Raw genomic sequence first — 26,189 nt, forward strand, 5'->3', positions numbered from 1 at the left:
TCGGCCCAGCGGGGCAGCGGGGGGCCCGCGCCGCGCGCCGCCCGTCTCATGTCCCGCCTGGTGCCGTCTCCGCTGGACACGGCGGGGAGGACCCCGCTCCCGTCTACATTACGACCGGGGCCGCCCTGCTTCTTTAACTCCTGCAACCGCCCGGGGCGCGCTGCCCTGCTCTTGCACCGCTCGGGGGGGGCTGCCCTGCACAGCACCGTGGGCGGCCCTGCCCTTATCCCCGGAGAGGGCTGATTTGAGCCGAGCCCCGCTGCTCCTATCCTGGGGATCCTGGCCCGAGGGTGGCTCGGCACCATCCCGAGGGGCTGCGCTGCTCGGGGAGTGAGCACCCATTCCCGAGCGGGACTGCCTTGCGCCTAAGCCCGCTGCGCCCTTCCCGGAGAGCTGCCCTGCGCCGGGTGGGTGGCTAGCACCTATCCCAGAGGGAGCGGGCTGCCGTGCGCCCATCCCTGGGGGCAGCACCTACCACGGGAGTGCGGGGACTGCAGCGCGCCCAGCCCCGCTATCCCCGCCGCGGGGCGGCCCCGGGCTGCCGCTTCTCCCGTCGCCGGTGACCGGCTCCTGGCTCCCACCTCGTTTCATGTTTGTGGATAGGGAGGAAAAATCCCAAACCAGGTTAGTTCTGCGCTCCTCTTCTCTTTTTTGTGTGTGTTTTTCCTTCTCCTTTTACCCCCTCCCCGCCAGGCCCCTGTCTCCGTATGCGCTTCCTCGCACTGTGTGTTCCCCAGCGGGGAGCAGCGCTGCCGAGCGGGGCTGCGCTGTCTGTCCCTGGCTCTGCTGGAAAAGGAGGAACGGGGGAGAAGGAAGGGGAAAGAACCCTAGCCCCCTAAATAGGGTCATCCATGGGAGATGAGTGCCCCTCGCCGCCTTTCGGGCCCGGTGGCAGCCCCCGGGAAACTCCCGCAACTCCGGAATGCTCCGGGCACCCCGAAGCGTCGCGGTCCCGAACCGGGGGCACCGGCGGGGAACCCTGTCTTATTTGTCTCCTGCACTGGATAACAGCGGAAAATAAGATGGATTTTGAATTGCTATCGCTAAGCCTTGCTAAGTCTGAGAAACCCGGGGCTCCTGGGGATAAAATAAGTACGGGGTGCATTTTAGGATGGTTTGGGGGGCGCTGGTGTGTGCTATCGTGTGGCTTCAGTGTTTTGACACCTCTATGCCTCCCCTCTTTCAGGGAAATGGGGGAGATTTGAATCCAACTGGCTCTCAATCCTGGCTGTTTGCAACTGTCCAGCTTTCTTTTCCAAGTCACATAATGAGTTTGTGTCTTAAAAATTGTCAATTGGACAGCCTGATGGTATATTTCAACTTCCAAACTACTACTCTGACCTTTTTCACTTTTATCATATATACAAGAAATGCCTGTATTTTAAACTTTGTAGAAAGTCTGTAGTCCAGCAGAGCTTTGTTTTACTGTGCCTTTTTGTTTTTTTCCTTGTTCCTTGCTGTTTGTGAGGTGTAGTTCAGATCTTTACTTGAACAATGCTCAGATATTAGAGTAATATACTGGATATTTTTTTGTTAATACGTAACGTCAGAAGGTTTTATCCCCTTTTATTACTACATTACTCCTGCAGTTGCTGGTGGACCCCAGATATCCCATTTTGCAGTGGTGGCAGGGAAATGTATGCACACAGAGGGGTCCTGCTGGCCTCAAATCTGTCAGCGTTTCTCAGTGCCCTTTAAAGTTAATCCACCCCAAAGCCCACTTGGAGGCTGTTCTGAGAGTAGGAAGAGAGTGTGCAGCTGAGCTGATATTTTTAATTTCCCCCCCCCGCTGCATATTTGCTTCTGCGCTTCTCTTGTGTAACTGGCACTGTGTGTCCTCTGGCAGGGCTCTCCCTGGAATCGCAGTGCTGGGGAGAGGGTGACATGAGTGCAGTGGGGACAATGAAACTCCCTGTTTGATTTGCTTGAAGTGTTTGTAAACACTGAGGCAGTGTTGGGGTGTCCCTATGCAATGGGTGGCATTTTACAGCTTTCCCTCCTTAAGTGAGATAAACATGCTGCATCCACATCTCCTCCCTGCATTTATTTTATCTGTGTTTTTTCTTTCCTTCCTCTTTATTATTGACTCAAAGGGGAAGAACAACAGCGCATGCAGGCGTTGCCTTTGGTTGGTCTTTTTTAAACATTTTTATTTCCTGGAATGGTGTTTTCCTCTTTATTTTACAAGGGAGGGAACGGATAATCTAATAGAGGGTTTCCCATCTTGGCTGTAAAAGGAGCAGTTTTATAGCAGTGATTTTGTTAGCCTGGGATAGAAGGCACTGGATATGAAGCGATAACTTGAAAGTGTAGACTGGGAATTGTTCTGGGAAATACTGATACAGAAATTGATGAGAACAAGCAAGGAACCCATGGCCAGGAATTTTGTATTTAAGTAATACAATCTTATATTCTGTTTTCATCTTTCCATGTGTATGTGTCTTTACAAATATGTATTGCTGTTTTGCTCATTTGGGGTGTTTTTTTTTTCAAAAATTATTACATTTGTTGGATTTAGAAAGATTTGTGACAATGTGTGCTAGCATTTTAAAGTTCTATTATACTATAACACGAGGTGGATTAAAAATGTACCTCAGAAATCTACACTATTATTCAGGTGAAACTTTGCCTTGCAGCAACTGAAATATAGCACATAAAAAGAGACCAAAAGCTGAAAATCACTCTCTAGATAAATGATTGCTGTGAAAAAGTAGAGGTGAGCTAAGGGCCCTTTTCTTGTCCTGCAAAGACCTAAATGCAATGAACGTGTTTACTGTGATTCAAGAAATCCTCAAGATGCCAGTTACTGAAATTGAAGAGAATATCCCAGAAAGACAGCACTAAATATTTCCTCAAGTCTTTTTCCCTAATTTCTTACTAGTGTCCAGTTTCTAAAGGGAGATTCAGGGCAAGGTGGTCTCATGGTCATACTCTGTAGAGTTTTCTTATATTATAGTCCTGTTCTTAATGAAACTGAGTATGATGCCAACGATTGACTTCTTAGTAAAGCCAGAAGTTGCATCTTTGCACATTGGTTTTATCAGCATCACATATTTGCCATGCACTGCATTAAATTGCCCAAAACTGTTGCAGAAAGAGATTTAAGCTGCTCTGGGGTGTTGGGTGTCACCCAACCTCATGTACAGAGGGACCCAAAGACTGATGAGATGAGGGGAACTGGGAAGAGCCAGAGCTGGGCCAGATTTGCTGACTTTTAAGCTTAATTTTTTTCTTTGCTCCAGAGGTGAGCTATGAGAGGACAGTGATTTCTGTAGCCTGGAGTTGGGATGTGGCAAGGCAGCTGAAGTTCCTGAAGCAAGAGGTGGATGGCTGAAGGTGGCTCTTCGGGGAGGAACTGAACAGTGCCAAACAGGCATGGGGAGGGAAGGTGAGAATGGGGCAGTGGGAGAAGGGTGTCTGCAAGCAAACGACCTCTGTTTGTCACCTTACTGTGAGAGAGCTTTCCTCTGTTGGCAGATCTATGCTGTGTGCTTCCTGTCTTCCCAGCCCCAGCTACAGGTGGTCGGTATTGCTCACTGCTTGAGCTGCAGTGTTGTGGCTCTCTGATTGAAGCTGTAGAGAGCTCTTGGTTTCAGCTCTGGAGCTGCTCTTGTTTTGTCCTCAGTGGGATGGCCAAGATGGCATCCATCAACTGCCAAATTGAGGTGCTTGCTCTAAGTTTTGTGGTGTGTCCCAGATGGGTGTATCTGCAGCTGATTTTTTGTGGGAGTGATAGATTTGTTGGCATTTTCTTATGGTTACATAAAATGTAGCCAACAAAGAGATTATAGTACCTGGGAACTAGATCAATTCCTTTTCTAATTTTAAAGCATATTATCTTTTTTTTAGGACAGGATCAGCAGTTTGAGTGCAAACCTTGTTCTTGGTGAGTACAGAAAGAGGAGTGGGGAATGTGCTAGGAGCTAGTTCATGCATATTGTCAAATAACCACCCAGGCAGTGTGAAAATTCAAGAAATTCATTGCAACTATGTGGCTGGCATGACAGGAGTGTGGAAAGTAGCACAAGATGGGCATACCTTGCAGTGACAAAGCTGTTTAGATATTGATGCTTGTATGGATGTTTGTCAAACTTTGTAACAGAAGATTTAGGAGACAGTAAAATCATCACCTGTATTATGAATAGGTTTCTGACACCAAAAACATCATCTCGGTTGGAGAACTCTTGGGGCAGAGATGCTCAGCAACAGCCCTGCTTTGGCTGGAGGACAGATGAGATGACCTAAGGCAGTGTTTTGATTGACTCTCTAGTTTCCACAATTTCATTTTGTAGCAAGCCATTTAGCTTCCTGCTCCCCCCCAGAGTGATTCTGTCAATAACTAACTAAATTCTCATTTTAGTTTTAATGGCTCTCTTAGAGTAGGAAAGAAGTGATCTGTCATGTTTGCCATGTAATTCTGGTTGGTCTGTGCATAAACTGTGAATTTAAAGGGGGGGGCAGGGTGAGGTGAGTCAAATATTCCTCAGATGCTAATATGTTGAAATAATTAGGGCACAACAAGGATAAACTTGTCCCTTAAAATCATTGTCAGGATTTAAACAGTCAAGACCACATTGAAGTCTGTTGCTATTACAGTAGTTTCATAACTAATCTGTGCTATTAAACATTGTCCCTGCATAAGGTATTAGTGAGATTTGTGTTATAATGTCATTTGATTTCGCCTTGCATAGATAAAAATAATTAGGGAGCTTTGTTGCTTTGAGCTGAGGATGGATATTTAGGTTGTGAACAGCTTGAGACTCAATTGCTACTTGTCATCTCGCCTCGCCTGGAGTAACTGCCTCTTGCTACCCTGCAGAGGTGTGCACTCTTCCCTAATATACTTAAGGCAAAATTTAAACCTATTTAAAACCTATTTAAACTAACCTAGCTATTAGTTTCCTGAGATAATTAGGGAATACTTGTACAAACAGAGGAGAAAATCTTCAGTAAAGTCTAACGGAAATCTGCTTCTGTCCTTTTAAACATCACAGGATACCTTGTTTATATTCTTTCCTTTTAGCAGAAATGCTTTCTTTTAGGTTCTGCTGAACTACAAGTTAACTGTAACCTTTAAGTATCTGAATAGTGTTTTCCTTTAGACCTTGAAAAGAGTAATGAGAAAAGGAAAGAGAGAAGAGGAAGTGGAGGAAAAGCTATGCTGGCATGAAAAAAGATGAGCTTGCACATGGTTTCTCAAAAGCGTGTATGCTGCAGGCTGAATTTAAAGGGAAAAAAGAAAAAAGGTGTTAGAGATGCCAAAGTGTACAGAAGTCTGTCCTGCTAAAGATGCTGTCCATGGAGGGAGGGACTTCATGCAGGACCCTGGCAGCCCAACCCACTGCTGCGCTGTTCTACTTCTCCTCTGCAATGAAGGTACTGAAACTCTGCTTTTTTGATTAAGCAAAAAGCCAGTTACTCTAAGGGCAGTGTGTGTGCATTTAAAGTGGGAGTATTTCTTCATATAAATCCAGGCTGTTGTTTGCAAAAAAGAATTGTCAAGGAACTACCATCCTGTAGGCTGGTGCTGAGCCTTGATGCCAATTTGCTGGGAACAGTGCAGAAAATTAATCTGTGTGTGAGAGTCTTGCATCCCACAGTAGCAATCATTTGCATGTGCTTTCTGGAGTATTTTGGACAGAACCCCTCATATCCAAAAATAGGAGCTTTCATTGCTTTGGCAGGGTGGATCACCCCCTTACCTGGCTGTGGAAGGATGGGATCCCTCTCCAGAGTAATCAAGTAGTTAGGATAGTTTTAGTTGGAAGGAACCTAAAAAGATCATCTTGTCCAACTATGTCTTGAATATTTACAGGCTTGGGCTATTGCCTGCCTCTCTAAGAAGTTTGCTGCAGTGTTTTACCACTCTCTTGGTAAAGAAATGCTTCCTTCTGTTCAGTCTGAATCTCCCTTGGTGCAGCTTTGAACCATTCCCACATGTCCTATCACTGAATCCCAGGATAAAGAGATCAGCACCTCCCTCTCCACTTCCACTCCTCAGGAAGCTGCAAGGAGCAATGAGTTCACCCGTTTTCTTCAAACCAGACAAATCCAAAACCTTAACTGCTCCTCACAGGGCATGTCTTCCAGCCCTGACAAAGATGTATGGGGTTATATGGAATGTTTCACTACTCAGTGGGATGTTGCCACTGAGATAGCACCAGCTCAAGGGGAACTGCTGATGTCCTTATTCCCATCCACTTTCTCCCTTCTTGTTTTCCATCTACCTAAGCCTCTCCTTGCTCCAGTGCAATCACCCCATCTCCCCTTCCTCCTCTGCTCTTCTTCTGTCTAGTGATGTTCAGCAGTAACCTTTAAGAGCTTGGATAGCCCCAGACTACAAATGAATCTGAGAAATGGGTATAAAGGGAGACTTAGCTGAAGAAGATGTGATGCCAATAGGAAACAGGTTATTAAAGATGCTGAGTAGAATAATGTGTATCTGGTTAGTAGATCACCCCACCTATGCGCGCTCTTCCCTGAGACAGATGAAACTTAAGGCACAGGAACTTGTCAAACCCTCCTGTCTTTTCAGTGGTCATTCTTTTGCTATAAATACCCATTCATCCATAAATACAAAAGTGACGGGAGATCTAGAAAAATCTATCCTCCAGAAAAATCCCGGATCCATGTTCAGGATGTAGATCATGAACTGAGACATGAACGCCAGCGTTCAGATCTACGGCCAATCAAAGAACAACTGAAAGGGATTGCCAGGATTAGAAAAGAGATTTGGGGTTTGCTATGTTGCAAAGAGTACTTTCAGTAATGAAAAGCTGACTTGAAAAATTATCATTAGCACTTCTCTGTGATTTAAATTTCATTGCCTGAACTCAGAGAAATGGAGGATAGATCAGTCAAGGCTTTTTATCTAACAAGGTTCTAAAGGAAGCCAGATTCATGTCTAATTAGTGAGAAGTTCTTCATGGTGCCATCTCTTAAGCTTCCAGGGGCTAACATGTGGTGTTTTCCTGACAGTCGTGGTTGCAGCATGGGAATATTTACCTAAAATAACACCCTTAATTAAAAACGTGGTTACACAACCTTGTATAACCTGAATTATTGACCTCAAGAAATCCCGTAAAGGGTGTTCATGCTCTGCGGTCCTGTTGCTTTCTGATGGTGGAAGAAGTTTTAAATTCTATCTTCTCCAACACTGGAGATTCAAGCTTTATTATAATGGCTACTGAACTTGATTAACTGAGAGAGGGGACAACTGCCACTTGAAAAAATAATCATTTTTTTAATTGTTCTTTCTTTATAGCTATTTACACAAATACCTGAAAAGTAAATGTAGGCTTGAAAAAGCTTTTCTGGCTCATTTGGTCTCCCTGCTAGTCCTCTGGAGACATGAGATTATTCCATCCTGAGACAAGTAATCTTTAGATGTGAGAATCAGGTAGCCTGAAATTGCTGTGGGGCTGTCAGTTCATTTTTGCATATGAGGAAGAAGATTAAGAGAAGTAACATTAGCCTTTTTATTCTTGCATCTCCCTCGAAGTTCATGGTGCAGTGTGTCCTGTGGAGAAAAGGTATTAACTCGGATAAACCTGCAGTAATGAGTCTAATTAAACCCCAGCAAAGATTGAAGAAATCTCTAACTCTCACAAAAGGGTAACGGCATATTTTGGATTTCTGTATGTCTCTTGGCTGCTGAGGACTTTGAAATGGCTGGTTTCAGGATCAGGTTCTGCATGTGGTTGGCTGCAGATGTAGAGGCAAGTTCAGCCTCTGTGATGATAGGTTTGGGCTCTGCTCTTCTCTGTAATCCCACTTTCCATGGCATAATTACAGAAAGTGCTTTCACTCTAAAGGAAATGTTTTAACATAGTTTGCAGCTAATTCCATGTTTTCTATCTAAAATACACTCAAGTGCAGCGAGTGTCTGCGCCATTGCAATTACTCCAGCCTTTTGAGCAAGAGGTGTTCTCCTGTCTGTAGCCACCAGAAGACAGAAGATTGTAGTACTCTCTAATTTCTCACATATCTGAAAATATAAAAATCCTCACAGTAAATATTTGCTCTTGAGAACATTAGAGAGTTGTGGGGGGATCCTTGAACAACGTTGGCTCTATTAAAAAAAAATAGTTGTGTAAAGACTGTATCCATGTACCAGCAGCTTGAAACTGCAGAAACAGAGTTGGTGCCTGATTTCTCTATTGCATTTATCCTTGTTCTGAACAATTTGTTCCTTCTAAAAAGGGAACTGTGCCCATTTTCTTCAACTCAGCAGTATTCACATTTCTAAAATGTGGTAGTAGCATTTTGCTTGGATTGATGTGTTTGTGTGCACATAGAAAATCCCAAATAAATGCAGGTTTCTGTTAACTCTTTACTTTCAGCAGGTAAATGGGAAATCTAAAGTTGAGCTCTTAACTCCATGTTGATAGATTCCTGCTCGATCTATTTAGGAGAGGGAGGCATGAGTGTTAGACACTGCTGGAAACTGCTTTGTGGGATCTGTAGGAATGAAGACTCCTCTTGTGTTGTGACCTGCTATTGGTATGCCCTGACCATCTCATGTAGGGATATAGTGTATGTTCAAACAAAGAAACAAACAGTGTCTTTTAGCAGTCACTAACCCCAAATTCTGAAGTATTTTGCTTCCCCCTCCCCCCCGCAATTGGAAAACAAACTTAAATATATCCATATTGTTATCCTGAGGTACTTCTCAGTATTTCCATTATGTTTGTAAAGGATTTTTGCTGATGTAGAGTGTTTCCCTCTACTAGGAAATCTTTCTTTCCTTTAAGTAGCACTTCTGTTTCCACGGTTCTGCAGGAAACCTCTGTCTTGGTGCACTCCCAGATGGCTGTGCAGGTCACTGGTCTCTATGTGTCACTAGGAAGCACTGACATAATGGTCTTCAAAAGCATGGCCTGTGAGAAGTGTCTGCTGGGTCATGTTGGATATCGCTGTGCTGGAGATACTTGAGATTTCTCTGTCCTGTGCCATTATACATGGTTATTATGGACCATTCCTAAGCTTTCTACTGCAGATGCGAATGTAGTATGGGTAATTTTTAAAGCTCCTTCTCAAGCTGATGCATGGCCAGAGATGTGTGCTTCCATCATTAGTAACTTCACACTGGTCATTGTGAATGTTCAGACTTTTGTCAAGGGCCATCTCACTTATATCAGGATTGTCGCTAACCTGCTGTGCCTCTGGATTGGAAAACTGCTTGGATAAGTCAGTCTTAAAATTAATCTTTTTGCTAGGTTAACTTTTTGGGATAGTGTCCCTAGGCTGATTCAATGTGGGTGGTTAGCTGGTATTTAATAATAATAAATAAAGGTATCTTTAAAACAAATCCTCTGTAGTTAGAAATTCACAACTGAAGAAATTCAAAATAAATTGAGTATTGATTTGCACAATGAAATAACCAAAGAAAACATTCATTGTGGGCTGAGGCTATTTCTGTTAGAATAAAGGAAGCTGATTCTGAAATAAATACTAAATCAAGTATCTCATTAAAATCTGCAGTTTTACAAAAGCTGTTGCCACAGGAAGGAAGACCCTAGTGTGAATTATTGTTTTACTGCAGCTGTCAGTCATTGCAGCGTGAACATGTTGCACCAATTTGTAAAGTAGCCACTAGTAACCAGGTCATCCTGCTTAAATGTCAAACGTCTTGCTGGAAAATGTGTGAAACTACATAAAAACTCTTTCCATCTTGTTAGCACATCTTTCACAGTATTTCTCATTTTGCTTGATGACATCAGTTCTTGAAGATACAGAGGAAGGTTTTAAAAATACCTCCTGGGCAATGCTGGGTGATGCTTAGCTAATGAATTTATTGATGTTTGTCTGATATTCTGGAGGGTTAGTCCACTTCCTCTGATGCAGTTTTTGAGTCATCACTCTCTTTATAACTGTTCCTGTATTTTATGTGTAGATTGGATTTCATTATCCTTGATAAAGTCTTTGAGATAGAACTTCTATCTGTTACTCCCTACTTTCTCCAGTGAGAATCTGCAGTTCTCTGCAGTCTGTAGGTGTTACTGTAATGTGAGTAACCAGTGCTGTAACTTGGGTGGGAATAGCCATTAGTGATTTTAGGGAATGACAGTCTCCTTAATTTCACTGCAAATCCATCTGTATAATTTACAGTTTCGTCTAGAATTACATATTTTGTATTTTGAAGGCAAGACAACTGAATTCTGCATCTGTTTTGTGTTTACAGGCAAGCCCTTTCTAAACTTTGTTTCTTGGTTGCCTCCATCTGTAAAATGGAGATAACCTCAGAGGGATGCCTTGAATATTCATCAGTGATTTATTGTATGCTACTGAAGAGAAGTGTTACCAGCAATGCTAATGAAGTTTATTACTCAGCCCCTCTGCTGCACATTGATTGATATTTCAAAGATCTGCAGTCTCCACAGTGAGTGCTAGCAAATTCTTAACTGGACTTAACTTGGAGATGACACTAATAACTTCGATTTACATGAGGCTCTTCCTTTGGAAGAGCTCCAAAGAATTTTATAAACTGTAATGCAAGCCATAGTGTAAATATCGCCTTAGCAGCCACCAGCTATCAGGGAGTTCCTGTGTGATGGATATTGCAGTGCAGCTGGCAGCTGTACGTGAGAAGATAGCAAGGAAGAAAAGTAATTCTGCAGGTGGTGGAGGTGACACAGGGAGGGAAATAAGAAAACAAACAGACACTACCTGAATTGTGATTTTTTTGTTTGTTTGTTTTTTGTTTTTTAACCATTGATGTGATTGATTCTTATAGATCAAGTGACTCTCTTGTGAAACATGGCATTTTTGTTGTAGTCTCACGGTGTTGTGATATTGGTTCAATTCCAGTCAAGCAGAAAGAGCTGTGCTAGCAACAGGGTGTTTTTTCTTGCAGAGCTTGTTTGTTTCTGGATGTCTTAATTCAAATACTGGGATGGAACAATGTGATTTCAGCGGTTCCTCAGGCTGGTATAGCTGGCTGTGTAAAGTCTTCCTCTAATGGAGGCAAGAGGCACAGCTGCTTGGAGTTTGCCCTGTACATCAAAAAGACTGGAAGGCATACCCCAGATAACTTACTCTGAAGCTGAAGTCCCATTAACCCTAAATTCTCTCAGAAAGTGTAAATAGTTTTGCAAAGATGTTGGCTTAGAATTTGTTCTGTTTGGTTGGGTTTGTTCACTGAATGGTGGAGCCTTGGCTTCTGCCCTGAATCATAGGCACCTAAGTTGCATTGTCTAAATAACATTGTTGTTATTTTAGGTCCCAGACACCATCACTGGAGGGAGATGGCAGATTCAGAAGTGCTCAGAGATGTTTGTCTCAGATGTTTGGTAGGGAAGCCAGACCTTGTATAAGACTAACTTGGACATTTTGGTGAATTCCTCAAAGGCAGGTAAGACAAATCAGTGCCACTGGGTACAGTGTAATCTGCCAGAGCAGTTAGTGCTTTAATAGACTAGACACAGGTGTCAGGGTGTCAGATCACTTAGTAATAAAGAGAATCATCAGTTTTTGTGTCCCATGCAGGAGCATCTGTTTTGGAAAGGTTTTGAGCACTTTGAACTCTGATTGCTGAGCGCTGAATCTTCAAGGGCTCAGAAGCACTAGACAGAGGTTCAGAAACTGGATAACGTAAAATACATAGTTACAATTGGAAGCTATGATAGGAATATCTGGATAAGAAATGCATGGCTGCTAAGTGTGCTCTTGATGGGCAGCACTGTTGTGAAGAACCAGCCAGTTGCAACCAAACAAAAAATGTCAAGGGCAGAGATCAGCCCACTTAGAGGTCAGTGACAGTGTGGATTTTGATTTTCGGCTCATCGCAGCTGCCTGGTGATCAAAAGAATTGTAGAAATTATGTTGTCTTTGTAATTTTGCTGAAACACTGTTTCCTTTGGTAACTTTTGAGCCTGTTGGTCAGGCTAGATGATTCCAAAAGCTTGTTTTCCTAAGAAAACAGGGTTAAAGTGCGTATAAAGTTTTAAGGGGCAGGGAGCTTGTTGAATTCAGATGCTTGTTTGGCAATGCTCATCCAATGCTTGCCTGGCATGGAGAAGAGGTTTCACTGCATCATCTTTAGGCTTGGTCTGGGCAAATGAGTATTTCTGTTTGTAGCACCTAATGGAGACCTCAGCAGTCAATAGGGCACAGTTTGTGGCTTGGCTTCCTGCCTGGCTGTGTGCTCACACTAATCTTACAATAAAAACAAAATGCAAAGTGTAATTATAGCCTGGTGGATGAATTTATATTTTTGGTATGTTCTGTTGCTGGGAGTATTTTAAAGCCTCTGTGTCCATGATTCTGGTCTTTCTAGATATTTAGAACCCTGTCAGCTCTGTATTTTGCTAGACCATACCATCTATTAAATATATATATTGATAACAGTCAGTGAGTGCATTAATGTTTAATTCAGTACATTTTTCAGGTTTAGGATCCCACTCATCCATATTGTTGTAATCGATTCCTCCTGGAAATACTGTGGTAATTAGAGGAGAGCCTGATTTGCAAGCATTACTGTGACATGTGTAACCAACCTGTCTTGTTTTGAGCCTTTCATTACCTCTACTTATGACTACAATTGTGTGCCATCTCAAGGAGAAGTATGAACTTTTCATTTGCATGTTAATGACACTTTGTCTGGGAAGGTGTTACAGGGATTCAAGCAGTGCTATGCAGAAAAAATGTGTCTAGTGAGTAAACAATTTTGACTGTTAGTGGTTCAGACGTTGCTAATAATAAAGGTGTTCTTTTTCTTCAGATGTAGCAAATGCAACCTTTCAAATGGGCAAGGCAATCGGTATGATTTAGGAAGAGAATTGTTACAGATAACTGCTTCCTGTAATCAGCATCTGTCTCCTCCTAGAAAGGAAGGAAGGACTTGTAACTCCTGTGCCCTTTCTAAAGGCAGGATGTGTTAATTGAGTCTTAATATGTGTTATGATACATAGAGATACATTGAAAAAAGCTGTACGCTGAAACTCACTGGATTTCTCATGTGCAAGAGCTGTATGTTGCTGGGAGTGTGGGCTGTTCTCAGGAGATGAAGGACTGATGTACTGGTTATTTTGTCAAGTTTGTTTGGCATTTGAGGGATTTGTGCAAAGCTCTGACATATCACTCTCAAACTTCTAGTTTTAGAAAGGAACATTTGTGATTTTAGCTTAACCTTGAAGTGGGTCCCAGTATGCCTTAGCGTGTGATTGAGGTCGTTTGTCCTCTTGCTCTGAGTAGCTATTTTGGCTGTTCCTGGGAAAGTAAAAGAGTCCATCACACTTCTGCTTTTGCATGGGAAGGGGTCCCTCTGAACAGTCACAGAAATCCCCGTAAATATTAAAAATACGTTCTGTGTCATACTTAAAATCCTTCTTCATAATTCCCTACTCTTCTACTGTTTACAAGAAACCTGAGCCACGTGCTTCCATCTCACCATCAGCTCTCAGTCTGATGGATCCAGGAGGAATTGCCATTCTCTGTAGATCAGACCTGGAGGAAGATGAGTGGCATGGGCATAACAGCCTAACATTTCCATTTAGGACAGTGGGATAAGCCTCAGGAGAAGAGACCTGCTGCTTTAAATTAAGAGTGGCCATTCAAGCAAGATTCATTCTGCCTTGTGCCACTGTGTCTTGCTGCAGCATCCCGTAGCCCATCCTCATATCCTGAATAACTGTGCAATGGCAAAACAGTTTCCACCTAGTAGAGCTCAGCACTTTCTGGTGAGTGACAACAGGTTATGGTCACTAACAGGCAGGGAAATTTTTGAGTGGGTGAATGCTTAGTGGGTGTTTGTAGGGAGATCTGACCAGGTGAGAGGAAGAGCATGGTTGACAGGCTTGCTTTTGCATTAAGGATGATTAGTGGGATGTAGCCTAGTCTGTAAGATGAATGTGAAAAGGAATGACAAGGAGTTGGGGAGCCTTAGAAAAAGAAAAAGTGGGAAACCTTGAAGATACAAATGGGGAAAATTGGGAGAATTGTGCTTTAACAGTTTTGGGTTTTTTTGAATGCGAATGCCAATGATCTGTTAAGGCTAGAGAGGGACAACTGCAATAACTGAGATGTGAGAGGATGCTGGACTTTTTTAGAAAGCTTCGCTGCTGTACTTCATCAGGAAATAACTCTCTCACCAACTGAGATTAAACCAGTTCTTCACATGAATGACCTGCATGAACAGGAAAGGTGTCAGTTGGCCAAACTTTGGTTGGGAAGGGAAGGGCGGTTCTGTGAGCTAAGGGAGGACAGGGTTTAAGAGGAGGTGGATGATGTCTGTTTTAAGCTAGAAATCTGAAGTCTTAGATGAGTATCAGCTACCTGACATTTGCATTGACCAGTTCAGTTGCTGCATGTTAAATGCAGAATGTTAAATTAGAGTAGAAAGCATATTGGAGTCTGGGAGCAGAGCTGGCACTAAGGCATTAATGGATAAGGGAGAATTTGGGCAGTTGCAGAGCAGTGGATGTCGCCTGTCTGCATGGGGAAATGGTTGTGTCATCATGGGTGACTTCTCCTCCAGCACCTAGGAGTGAGTGGGAAGAGAAGCCAGAAGAAAGGATTATATTCTGTTTTGATAGCTTTAGCTTTTATACAAAACTTATTAATTAAAAGGGGAAATTTCCTGTATATAGCCCAAAAATAGTTCCCAGAGAAAAATACCAGCCCTATTACACCTTTTGTAGTTAAGTTAGAATAACAGAATATTCTGAGTCAGAAGGGACCCACAAGGATCATTGAGCCCAACTCTTAAGTGAAAGGCCCGCATGGGGATCAAACCCACAACCTTGATGTTATTAACACCATGCTCTAACCAACTGAGCTAATCTCAGCACTTTCTTGGCAGACAAAGACAAAAATGTATATAGCATGATACCAGAGCAGAGGAAGGCAGATATTGAGACTGCAGAATGACAAGATAATCATCAATGATAGTAAAGAAAAGCAAAGCAGAGTTTGGGATATCAGTGGCAAAGAGGTTGAAGAGATGAAATAGTCCAACAAAGAGAGTTTAAGGCTTAGGTCTGGTTTCCATGGGGGCTACTCCCAAATTTCTATCCTTGGGCAAGTCACTTGTCTGTTAGTTTTCCCTGACTTGCTTGTGTGTATAGAGTGCTCAGAGATGGACAATAATGCTTAGTAAGTGATTTTTCTTAGCATAGAGTACTGTTTGGCCATCGGCCTGCCTTGAATTTAAGTGTTATCATGGTATAGACTTGAAGTTACTCTTAATAATGAAGAAAAGGGGGAAATGTACATACTGTTTATGCACAGCTTGCTCTCCCTTTAAAATTTAAAGGATGTACAAGTGGGCATGCATGTGGTGGAAAGTGTGCAATAGTTACAACTCAAAGGCTTCACTCAACTTGTAACTCCACCCTTTAAAAAATGCCACAGGCTGCTTTCAGTGTAATAGACCAAAAAAAATTGTAATGTATTCTGTCAAAGCACAACTCATTTATATTGTTGGAGTCCATACAACCTTCTGTACAACCTGGTATAAAGAAAAGTTGTATTGTGCACACTGAGGTACCAACAAGTAGCAAATAACAAAAGGGTGAAGAACAGTCTAAGAAGTGTGCAAAGCAGAGGCACCACACATATAGTCTGTAACCTCTGGTGCTTTTAAATAACCAGCTGATGTTTTAGTTAGTTTTACATTTGAAATTTTGGTTGTTGTAACGGCATGATGAAGGACTAATTTAATTTCATTTTATATTACGTATTTAATCATCGCTTCCTAATTCCTACATGCTTATCACAACCAGGTTCTGGGTCTGTCCAAGGGTGCATTTGTGTTGAGAGTGAAGGGGATGATGTTTGTGACCATGCTCAGACCTTATTTTGCTGGCTTTGGGGCAGAGATGAGAGGACACAGACCTACTCCAAAGAGCACGTGCTGTCTTCACTGACTGCTTAAGTGTAATAAATGTACAAAAAAATGCAAGCGTGGTGCTTTACATGTGACCCTCATCTGCAGCTATTGTACCTGGGAAGTCTCACTTGGTGCTTCCTCGGTCTTGTGGGAGGGGGGAAGAGAGGTTATTAGTTGCCAAGAAAAGAAACTCAATTTAAGTGAGCACTTGGAGCTGCCGGCTGTAACCCCGGGCAGTATGTGAGGCTACTGCAGAGCAGCAGCAATAGAGCTGTGAACCAAAGCATCAGATTAGTGAGCCCACAGTGAAAACTTTTATTTCTCCACTGGAGGTGAAGTTCTTCACTCCAAAGGCTTTTTTGGACGTGGAGCACTTTTCTGTGCCACAAGCCGACCTACATTTCTATGCCAAAACAATACTTAAAACCTGTCCACTTGCATTTCACCACGAATAGGATACTTGACCTTTAATACCTAATGTTTCCCTGATTGCCTTGGGTTCTTTTATGCTTTTGACAGTGAACGAAAAGTCTGTTTGTGACTTACAAATTCATGTTCTGTTACAGATGGATGTGTTAGCTGGGGCTGTAGTGATTGTTGTTCAGGCTGGCACTGAGATTTGCACTGAAACCTGATTTGTGCTCAGGGTTTGAATTCAGATTCCCAGATCCAACGCATAGTCTTGCCAGGATATACATCTCCTTTGCAAATTTAAAAATGAAGGATTTTCTAACTTTTGGCAGAGGCAACCCCACAGCTTTTATTTCTGTAGGTAGCTGTAGGTGTCAGTCCAGGGTTAGAGATTGTTTTTTGCCAGTTTGTTCTTCCCATCTTCCCTTCCAGGCAGTATTTTTCCTGCCCTTTTTTTGCTGTGCTGCACAGGGATGCTCCTCTCCAGAGTGTGGCTGGCTGGACTCATGCCTTCATGCTCCAGCAGCATCTGCCCAGACATCCTTATCCCAGATTCATGCCATATCCTTCTGTTCTTCCTGTTTTCCCTGCCTTTTCAGTCTATAAATTTTATTTCTTCCTTTTATAATCTTAAGCTGAAATTGCCTCACAGTTTCTTTAAACCATCTTTTTTTTTTTCCTTTTAAACCTAGATCTTTACAGCTATTATTTGTTTCCTTTCACCATCACCTCTAGAAATTCTTAGTACTGCCAGCTAAGCAAATACCTCAGTCCAGATGAAGGCAGTTTTACAAGCCTTGTTACCCTGCCTGGATTCTTTACCACCACAGCAGCTTCTCTTTTGCTCTTGATTGTACATGTATCCAGTTGTTCAAGTTGTCTCAGTTTAAGTTGTTCTGCACGTGACTGTTGCAGAGACATTGAGGTGCTTATGCTACAAGAGAGCAGCAGTGCACATTAAGAGTGAAGTTTTCCACTGGAAAGAAGCTAAATAGGTTGGAGAACAGAGTAGTTTGAAAAGGTGGTTCAAAGCTGGAATTCATGTGTTCTTGCTTGAGTTAGCTGACTGCAATAACATTGTGCAAGTCATTGCAAACCCTGTGTTTTCAGAGAGAAAACAAGTGACTTTTTATAAATCTGCTTTTAAAGTTAAGAGTTAAGATAATGCTTCTGCACAAGTTCCTTGCACAGAGCTTTGCAGGATGGCTGGATCTGGGCTTGCAGCGCCACTTCAGGGCAATGCTGATGACTGTTAGGTAGGAAAGAGCAAAATCTCAAGTGCCACGTAAGACCTGTCCTGCAAGCTATCAAAAGCAGAGCCAAAAATCTTATATTCTGACTTCTGGTCTTGGTCTTCACCTATTTTCTCTGCTAAGAGGAAAAAAAAAATCTGTTCTGTTCTCTGATCTATGGTACAGTCCTGGATATCCAATCTCAAGTCACATGTAGTATAGAAATACATTTAGAAAGGACTGGAAATAAATATAGAACTTCTACGGAAGTCTTGTCTTTGCTTTAGATGGACTCCATTAAACATGACATCTCTTTATATCTAATGGCAATTAGCTGTGCAATTAGGAGCTGTTGTTTGTATGTTGCTTTATACTTGATGGCAGTGTGCTGTGCTGGGGGGCAGCAAGGCTGCGCTTGCGCATGGTGGAATAAATGGGAAGCTGAAACGTGAAGAGGGAATTCTGTATTTTACTAAATGAAAATGCCTTATGTTGAGTTTTGAATTACAAGTAGTGTTTTTGGGTAGACTGTCCATTTTGTAAAAAAAAAAACCCCAAATGGTACTGATCCAAATAGTTTTGTGCAAAATTGGGAAAATGCAAGGAATGAACAAATGCAAGATGTGCCTTACCCCCCATAAGCGCAGTCTGTCTGGCTTATACCATCTCCTTTGACAAGCTCTATCCTAAAGAAAAATATTTAAGTATATATGTATTTAAGAAGCTGGTAATGCAGTCTTTTTTTGTGACTGAAACATTTTCTTCCAGGACTGCGTGTCAAGATCTTAAACATGCGAGTGTAGCCAGCTGGCATTAGCCTTGAGACTAAGTCTCCTAGTTGGGATGGAAAAATATTTTCTCTGTCATATCCCTTCAGCTTAAAGCAGTAAAACTGTGTGGTGTCCAACAGTACCAGCCCACTCTGTTGTAATACCTAAAGATAATTATTCTTGCTTGGTTTTGGTTTTCTATCTGTTTTCCTTCCTCTCTCAGCCTGCCTTTTATTCGCCTTTGGCTTGTGCTTTTTCCCTTTCCCATCCCTCCCCACATCCACCCATGTGCACAGCAATCCAGAAACTTTAGACTCTAAACCAAGCCAGCAATCATTGCATGGAGAGGATGCTGCAGGATCAGCATGTTGAGGGGGTACTCTGGCAGGAGTCCTCCATGGAAAAGTCCTGTTTTCTGCATAGCTGGCTTATTGCCTGGGTGAAAGAGCAGAGTTCCTTTGTCACATGGGTTGTGATTGCATTTCCAGTAACTTCAGCAGCCTCAAAGTTTCACCTTTGTGGTGTGGGTAAGGGTTAATGTATGAAGCTGTGATACAATTCACAGTGTTGCAGCTGAAAAGTTATTGTGGAAATCTGTTTCTCTCGTACTCGATACACAGTGACCTCCTTTTTGTATGTGCAGGCTGTAAATGAGAGAGTGTCTCATCTGCAGTCCTGCAGGCTCAGCCTGGCCAGGGAGGATGATGATGAGTCTCCTTCTTTCTGCCTCATATTGAAAAGATAAAGGATCCAAACTAGTTATCCATGTGTTATCCCATTGCCTTTAGTTAATTTGCTTGGGCATCCCTGATTGTGGGTCAGTTTTGTGGGTGAAGTTTGGGGAGGAGCATGGTTCAGTTTGCTGTCACAATGAAGGCTGTGCAGTGCAAGTGGAGTGAGGCCAGGGACTTTGGTAGGATGCGGCTCTTGGTGTACGTACACAGCCAGTGTTGGAGTGCAGTGGTGCAGTTTGATACATAGCTGCTTTTTGGGGGAAGTAAGGGAAGGAGCTTGTAACTTTCATTACAGAAGGGGCTGCTTTCCAGCCAGCCACACATCTGAGGTTGTGCAACTTCTGGTCTCCCCCATGGAATCATGGTGGATGGGGGTGCCAGAAAAAAACCTACCCCGCAGAGGAGCATCGCTTACAACATTGTGCAATAAACATTATTCCTTAGGGTCCTGTTGCTCCTTCTAGACAAACGGTCTGGCATTGAAGCCCAGGAGTGGAAAGAGATTTGCAGGAGGGGAAGGGCTGGAGACAAACCAACAAACTAAGACCTGGTGGTGAAATGAGTGATGTATCTGTGCTGTGTGGATATCCTCAACTTCCCAGATTTTTAGCATGCATCCAAACCCAAAAGGCAATGTGGCTGGAAAGAGCAGGCTCTCTGGGGACCTGTTGTTGAAGTTACAGCCAAATAAATCTCCCACCTATATTTAGAAAATCTACTGTAACAAATGTGTGATGCTGGTCATTCAGGCAAAGTGTTTTGGATTGCCTGGGTTGGAGCGAACACAGTGGTGTCTTTGCTGCTTTTACCTGTCTGGCAGACTAAAACTCAGCCAAGTATCCATGGATTTGGCTTGCTTTGAGAACACATGAAAAAAACAGGCATTGTTGGACATGTGGCAAGAAATGACACAGTGATGCTGAGTGTGGGAGCAGGGGAGGGAACTCATGCTGCTGCCAGGTTCTCCTGGCCATGCTGTGCTGGCAGCCTCCCCTGGGAGCTGGTGGCAGAGCTGTCACAGAACTGAGACCCCCCTCGTGGCTAGTTCAGGCTCTCTTTGGCAGGCAAGAAGTCACCACATGTAAGAGCACATGATTCTCATTACCCACGCCTGAATGTCTGCTGGGACTGAATTGCCTCGATCTCCAAGAGTTGCTCAGTAAGAAACAGCAAACGTTTTTCCTGGGAAGGAGCAGCTGTTTATATATAGTGCGCTGTAAGTTCATGAGTGATTATTAGGAAAACATTCCTTTCTAGTCATAAAAAGGGCATTTTTGTTGTCTCCTTTCCTCTAAAACACACAAGTTGGAGAGTCAGGGATTTTCATTTGCCATGACAACCGATGAAACCACCAAGCCATGTGATATCTTTGTCCTTCCCATGATTAAATCTTTTCTTTAAATGTTTTTAAGGCCATGTTGCTGACAGAGTTGGGAAACATCAGGTGTTATTTGCTTTTCTCATGTAGACTAGTCAGGATTTAATTTGCATGTTTACATGGGAGCTGTAGAGAGCTGGGGGATATTGATAATTCCGTGATTTATGGTAAGGACAGTATCTTAGTTCAGAATTGCTGTACTGTACTGATGTCTTAGCCCCCCACTCCTTCCCTCTTTGAGCCAGTGCTATTGCTGAGAGGTCCTGTCTCCCACAGGACAAAAACTATTGTGGGACCCATCAGTGCTGCTGAACAGTGAAGTTCAGAGCCTTGGAGATGTTGGTTTACGCGTGATACAATAACCAATTTATTGACCCAATAAATCTTTTCCTGTTCTTATGCCAGGGCAAGGTTTTGCAAAGGCAGAAAGTGTGATGGCTGTGACTCTTGGCCTGGTCCTTGTGATGGTTTCCCTTGGTTCCAGGTCCAAGCACTTCACACTAACCAAGAACTGGTGCGTGGTGTTGCTGTCAGCAAAGCTTGAGTGCCAGCATTTATTCTCTTTCAAAAATTGCTATCTTCTGCTCAGGAATTTCCCCAGGGTGCCAAATATAGATTGAACACAAAAAACCCCCCACAAACCCAAACTCAAAACCCAACCTCAAAAGCTGCTCTGTTGCTAAGGAATAAAAATAGATGGTCACAAACACAGTGCTGACATGCCAAGTTGTGCCCCCATGACCACGCAGCTTTGAGTGTGAAGGTTCTTGTCCCAGTGACAGCACTGCTCAGGCTGCACACATCATGTTGGCATCAGTGTCTATGAAGACTGGCTACTGCTTGTTTTAAGTAAACAAGAAGAAATAACTTTTTGCTTCCTAGTCTTACTCCCCAAGAGGTCAAAACTTCAGTAGGCTGCTGCCTGGAGATCAGTAGTAGTACAGGAATATCTCTGTATCTCTATCTGCTATTATCTATAATACAGGAATGTCTATACAGGAAAAGCCCTGAGAAATTGTGTTTGTGATGGGAACATATATTTGAGCAAAAGCACCGTGCTTCAGGAGGTCCTGGGCTGTGTCACAGAGCTGTTGGTCATTGACAGTATCAAAAGGGTAAATATTGGTGCTGCATAAGCTGTGGTTGTGCCTTCACCTTCTTTCCGAATGCAGATCTCTCTCTGCAGATCTCTGCAATAATATATTAACCCATGTGGCAGAAGATGGGGAGTAGCTGAGCTGGGAGTGGAGGTGTGCAGAGGTGAAGACATGATTTATCTGTGCTAGGGAGCTGCTGTGACCAATGCTGTCATTTAATGTGTGTGTGTGTGTGCATGCACATGCAATGCTTGGTTTTGTGGGGACCTTCCTGCTTAATCCTCAATGTACCATTTCCTTCATCAGTTCTAACCAATAAATCTCAAAGACATTTTTGGAACACATTTTTTTTAAATTATTTTTTCAGATTTTAAATTATTAGGTAAGCTGTCTGAGTAATGTCCCTGCAGTGGTAGGAGACTTAGAGCAGAAAGCTTCCACTAAGTGCTGCTTTTTTATGTTTCAGGATTTGTTTCAGTGCCAAATTTAACCTGTGCAGTGCCTTGAATTGCAGCTGGGCCAAAGCTGAGATGAGGTTTTCTAACAGCACATAGCTGCCCTGGAACAGTAACTGTACTTTTACCATGGTTTAGGACAAATAAAAAGTACCATAACCACCTGAAACTATAAGGGGAACTGAAAATAGACTACTCGTTAGCATGTGAGCTAAAATTTAACCAGAATATGAATACTGTTACTTACTTTCTGAAGAGACTTGTGATATCCTTATGAAGATCTTACTCAGGAGCCGTTGAAGAGATACTAAAGATAGTAAACATACTTCCAAACAAAATTACAGTCTGTGGCCAGGGCTGTAAAAATCTAATTCTGCTGTCCCACCCTCAAATTTTTTTCACATCTGGATTGAGTCCCTCCTGCAGCTGGCAGGGTGCAGGCAGGGCTGGGAACCTTCCCACTGGAGGCATCAGCTTAAACCAGCCCTAAAGCTATGCCCAAGACTCTATTGTTTCTACTTTCTTCCCTCTCTGAACAATTTGTTTTTTGTGAAACATCTGCTGCTCTGGCAGATACCCGCAGTTAAAGCTGTACTGCAGTGTTTCTTTGCAGAAATGCAAAGAATATTCGCTGTGAGCTCAGCCACTTGCCAGATGGGATGGTTGATCCCAGCTGAGAGGTTTCCATTAGATGAGGCCATTTTTAGAGGGGAAAGCTTCTTACATGGTACAACGCTTGTGCTGGTGGTGCAGTTCTGTTAGGAAGCTGAAGCATATATACTCGGGTGCATAAGCATGCATGTTACAGGTAAAATGTGCTCCCCGTCTGGAAATAGGAGGTGATAAATTGGGCAATAATCAACTTAGAACCCATTAGCCCAAACTTGATTTTAGTGGCAGACAAGGTCCTCTAATTTGGGATTCTAAGCTCGTCTTTGGAGCGAATGGGGACCAGGGAGATGAGCTTCCCTGAACCTCAAGCTGTGGGGTGCCAAGCACAGCCCTGATCTCAGATGCCTGAAAGTGAGGTTAGATGAGGTTTAATTACTTATTACTTCTACTAGGTTTGATAGAGAAGTGATGTAAATCCCAGTAAATCACAAGCTTAAGCAGAAATAAAGAGGTGGAAATAATGGCTTATTTTTTTCAATTAAAAAGCATTCTTAGGAAACAAAACCTTATTAGTTTTTTTTTTAATTTTGTTCACACCACAGTCTGACACAATCAAAACAAACTGGTCAACAGCAGTAAGACATGTCACTGTAGTTAGAAGTTGAGAAAACTTTCTTGGATATACTTCTATAACCCAGACTAATGTATTCATATTTCACAGTACATTTATGGTTCTTATGTCATTCGTTAGTGGCATAGTTACACTTGTGCTGCTTCTGCATTTGCAACCTCATTTGAGTCATGATGTTCTTGTAAATATTTTATTGAAATTCTTTAGTTATGATGGCTTCTCTTGTATATTTTCAAAAATGGTGGAGTCAAACTGTCTAATCTTGCAAGTGTTTTAGCAGAGCCTTATCACCCAGTGTCAAAACGTCTCCATGTATGGCCACGATGCCAGCCCAGCAAACTAATGAAATAGGAGAGTTCTTTGCTTCTTACCCACTTGACATGCACAAACCTTTCTTCTAGATTGAGGATGAATTGTTTCTCCACCAGCTTTGCCTCCTTGCAAGTTGGGCAACCTGCACTTCACTGCATACTGTGCCCACAAACCTTGCTCAGCTCATGGGAGACACCTGGGGTTCATCCTGATCCTGCACCTGGTTTCTAGAACCAGAAATTCTCACCTAAGTTCCTGATGGGCTTAGTGGGTCGGGTCTTGGTGTGGGAGCTTTATTTCCCATTGTAGAGAGCTGGACTTAGGCAGCTTTCCTGGCTGTTCCATACAAGACATGTTTCAGTTATCATTTGGCTGTAGTTTAAAAAATAATTTTGTTGGGGTTTTTTTTCCCCTTTGGGAAGAGGCTCTTATTTTTGAGAGGATAAAACAGCATTTTTGGCTGGATTTCTGGCAATGCAGTTTTCCACACTTGGAAGTCAGCCTGTCTGCTGTGCTGGCTGAGTCTGTAACTGCTTCAACACACAAAAATGTGTTGCTGCAGAGCATACAGCTTGGTGGTCGCATGATGTGCTAAAACACAGCCAAGACCCATGGAGTGTTGTTTTGAGCATGCAGTATTGGGTCTCTGTCTCCAGGCATGTCTTAAAGATGTTTATAAAAGCATGTGTTAAGGTTGCATGAACTTTTTTTTGCAGTCAAAAACCCAGATTCTGACAATAAATGGAGTGTGAGGCTATTCTTATGCTTGGAACAAGTTTTCTGATGATGGTGTGTACTCTGGGTGTGCTGGTGTGTGGGTTGGTCAGACACTGTTGAGGCTTTTTTTCTTTTGATTAGTTTGTTCAAGGAGAATCATCATTGATTAGCAGTTGAATCCTCAGATGTATTTGAGGAAATATAACTTGCTGTCTGTATGTGATATTTAGCACTTTCATAGACAATCCCAACACTGAAGTGCATAAATTTCACTGATTCTCCCTTCCCCCTAAGAGGTGGGAAAGTTAGATGAGAGTGCTGGACCAGGCAAGCTGTGACTTGGCTGGTCTCTCATGAAGAGCCTTTGGTGGCACTGATATCCTTAATGATGTGTATTAATGCTGCTCTTGACACCAGTTTTAATGTCGCACCAAGCTGAGAGCATGGATCCCTTGTGCTTGTGGTTTTGCTACCAGCAGCACAGAGGCATGGGTGATCCAGGCTTTCTTGGGAATTAAGTCTCTTAATTTTTCTAATGTGAATGGAAGTGAAATTAAACATTGTGGAGATGAGGAGTGAGGAAGGCAGGCAAAGAAACAGAAGGAAATCCAGGCTGCTTGTTTGTAGAGGGCATGAGCTGGGCTTCTGCTTGCCAAGTGCAGGAGCCTGCTTGAGTTGGCAGATGCTTTGGAAATGAAAATATTTTATCCTGAGTTATGTAATGCAGCAGCATGTCCAGACCTGAATTCCCTGCAATTTTCTGGCCTGTGAGGAATAATTCTCTGCTTGAAATACTAGCCTTAGCTTTGAATTTTGTGGTTCATATGGCATGTGTGATCAATGTAATATCTGTATACATAACTGCTGCTGTTTGAACTTGAGATGTTTAAATAAATTTATTTTAGTTTATAGCTGTTGGATGATGAAGAACAGAAAATACTTGTTTATTAAGAACTATATTAATACATCAAAACCTGCCCTGACCTACTGGTTAGTTTCAACAGGTGGAAGAGGCTGCAGATCCTTTTTGGTGTCTAATTGAAGCAGTAGGTTGTGAGGGGGATTTCAGTGGGATAGAGCTGAGATGCAAATTATTGACATTCCTGGCTTGATATAGTTTCAGTCTTTATTCTTAAACGTGGAGAAACCTTTGTTTTTTCTTCTGTTTTGTTTATTATCCAGCTCTTCACTGGGGAAAAAAGTAATTGGATGCCTGAACCCAGAGCATCATGGTGAATGAAGTTGCATACAGCTGGCAGCCAGTCCCAACTGGTGTTCCCCAGACCTCAGTTTTGGGGCCAATCCTGTTTAATATCTTTGTCAATGATCAGGAGAGGGGAGCAAGGGCACCCTCAGTTTGCAAATGACACGAAGTTGGTTGAGCGTTGATCTGCTGGCGGGTAGGAGGGCTCTGCAGAGGGATCTGGTGGACTGGATCAATGGGTGAGGCCAGTGGTGCAAGGACTAACAAGGCAAAGTTCTGGGCCCTGCACTTGAGTCACAACAACCCCAGGCAGTGCTACAGGCTGGTGGAAGAGTGGCTGGAAAGCTGCCCAGGAAAAAGGACCTGAGGGTGTTGATTGACAGTGGCTGATCATGATCCAACAGTGTACCCAGGTGGCCAAGAAGGCCAATGGCATCCTGGCCTGTATCAGCGGTAGTGTGGCCAGCAGGACCAGGGCAGTGATTGTACCCCTGTACTCGGCACTGGTGAGGCTGCACCTCAAATCCTGTGTTCGGTTTTGGACCCCTCACTACAAGAGAGACGTTGAGGTGCTGGAGCAAGCCCAGAGAAGGGCAACAGAGCTGGTGAAGGGTCTGGAGCACAAGTCTGATGAGGAGCAGCTGAGGGAGCTGGGGGGGGGGTTTAGCCTTGACAAGACGAGGCTCAGGAGAGACTTTCTCACTCTTTACAACTACCTGGAAGGAGACTGTAGTCAGGTGGGAGTCTATCTCCTCTCCCACATAGGAAGTGATAAGACAAGTGGAAACATGCCCCTGGGCAAGGTTT

General features: G+C 43.0%; 1 protein-coding gene across 4 annotated transcripts in view; it reads left to right on the forward strand.

Annotated features, from left to right (window-relative positions):
- Positions 1 to 509: 509 nt before the first annotated feature.
- The window catches only part of RAB30 (RAB30, member RAS oncogene family), a 40,965-nt gene continuing 15,285 nt past the window's right edge, over positions 510 to 26,189 (forward strand). Inside the window, exons 1-3 of one of the 4 annotated variants that reach the window (XM_018071221.1) lie at positions 510 to 624; positions 3,243 to 3,388; positions 3,850 to 3,886. The gene's annotated coding sequence lies outside the window, so the exon portion shown is untranslated. Of the gene's footprint in view, positions 625 to 3,242; positions 3,389 to 3,849; positions 3,887 to 11,334; positions 11,354 to 26,189 lie in introns of those variants that run through there. The other 3 variants (XM_018071222.1, XM_008923115.3, XM_018071223.1) reach the window with 3 other exon arrangements.

Source organism: Manacus vitellinus, unplaced genomic scaffold (genome assembly GCF_001715985.3).
Source record: "Manacus vitellinus isolate BGI_N305 unplaced genomic scaffold, ASM171598v3 scaffold_2_pilon, whole genome shotgun sequence".
In the NCBI taxonomy this organism is placed as follows: Eukaryota; Metazoa; Chordata; class Aves; order Passeriformes; family Pipridae; genus Manacus; species Manacus vitellinus.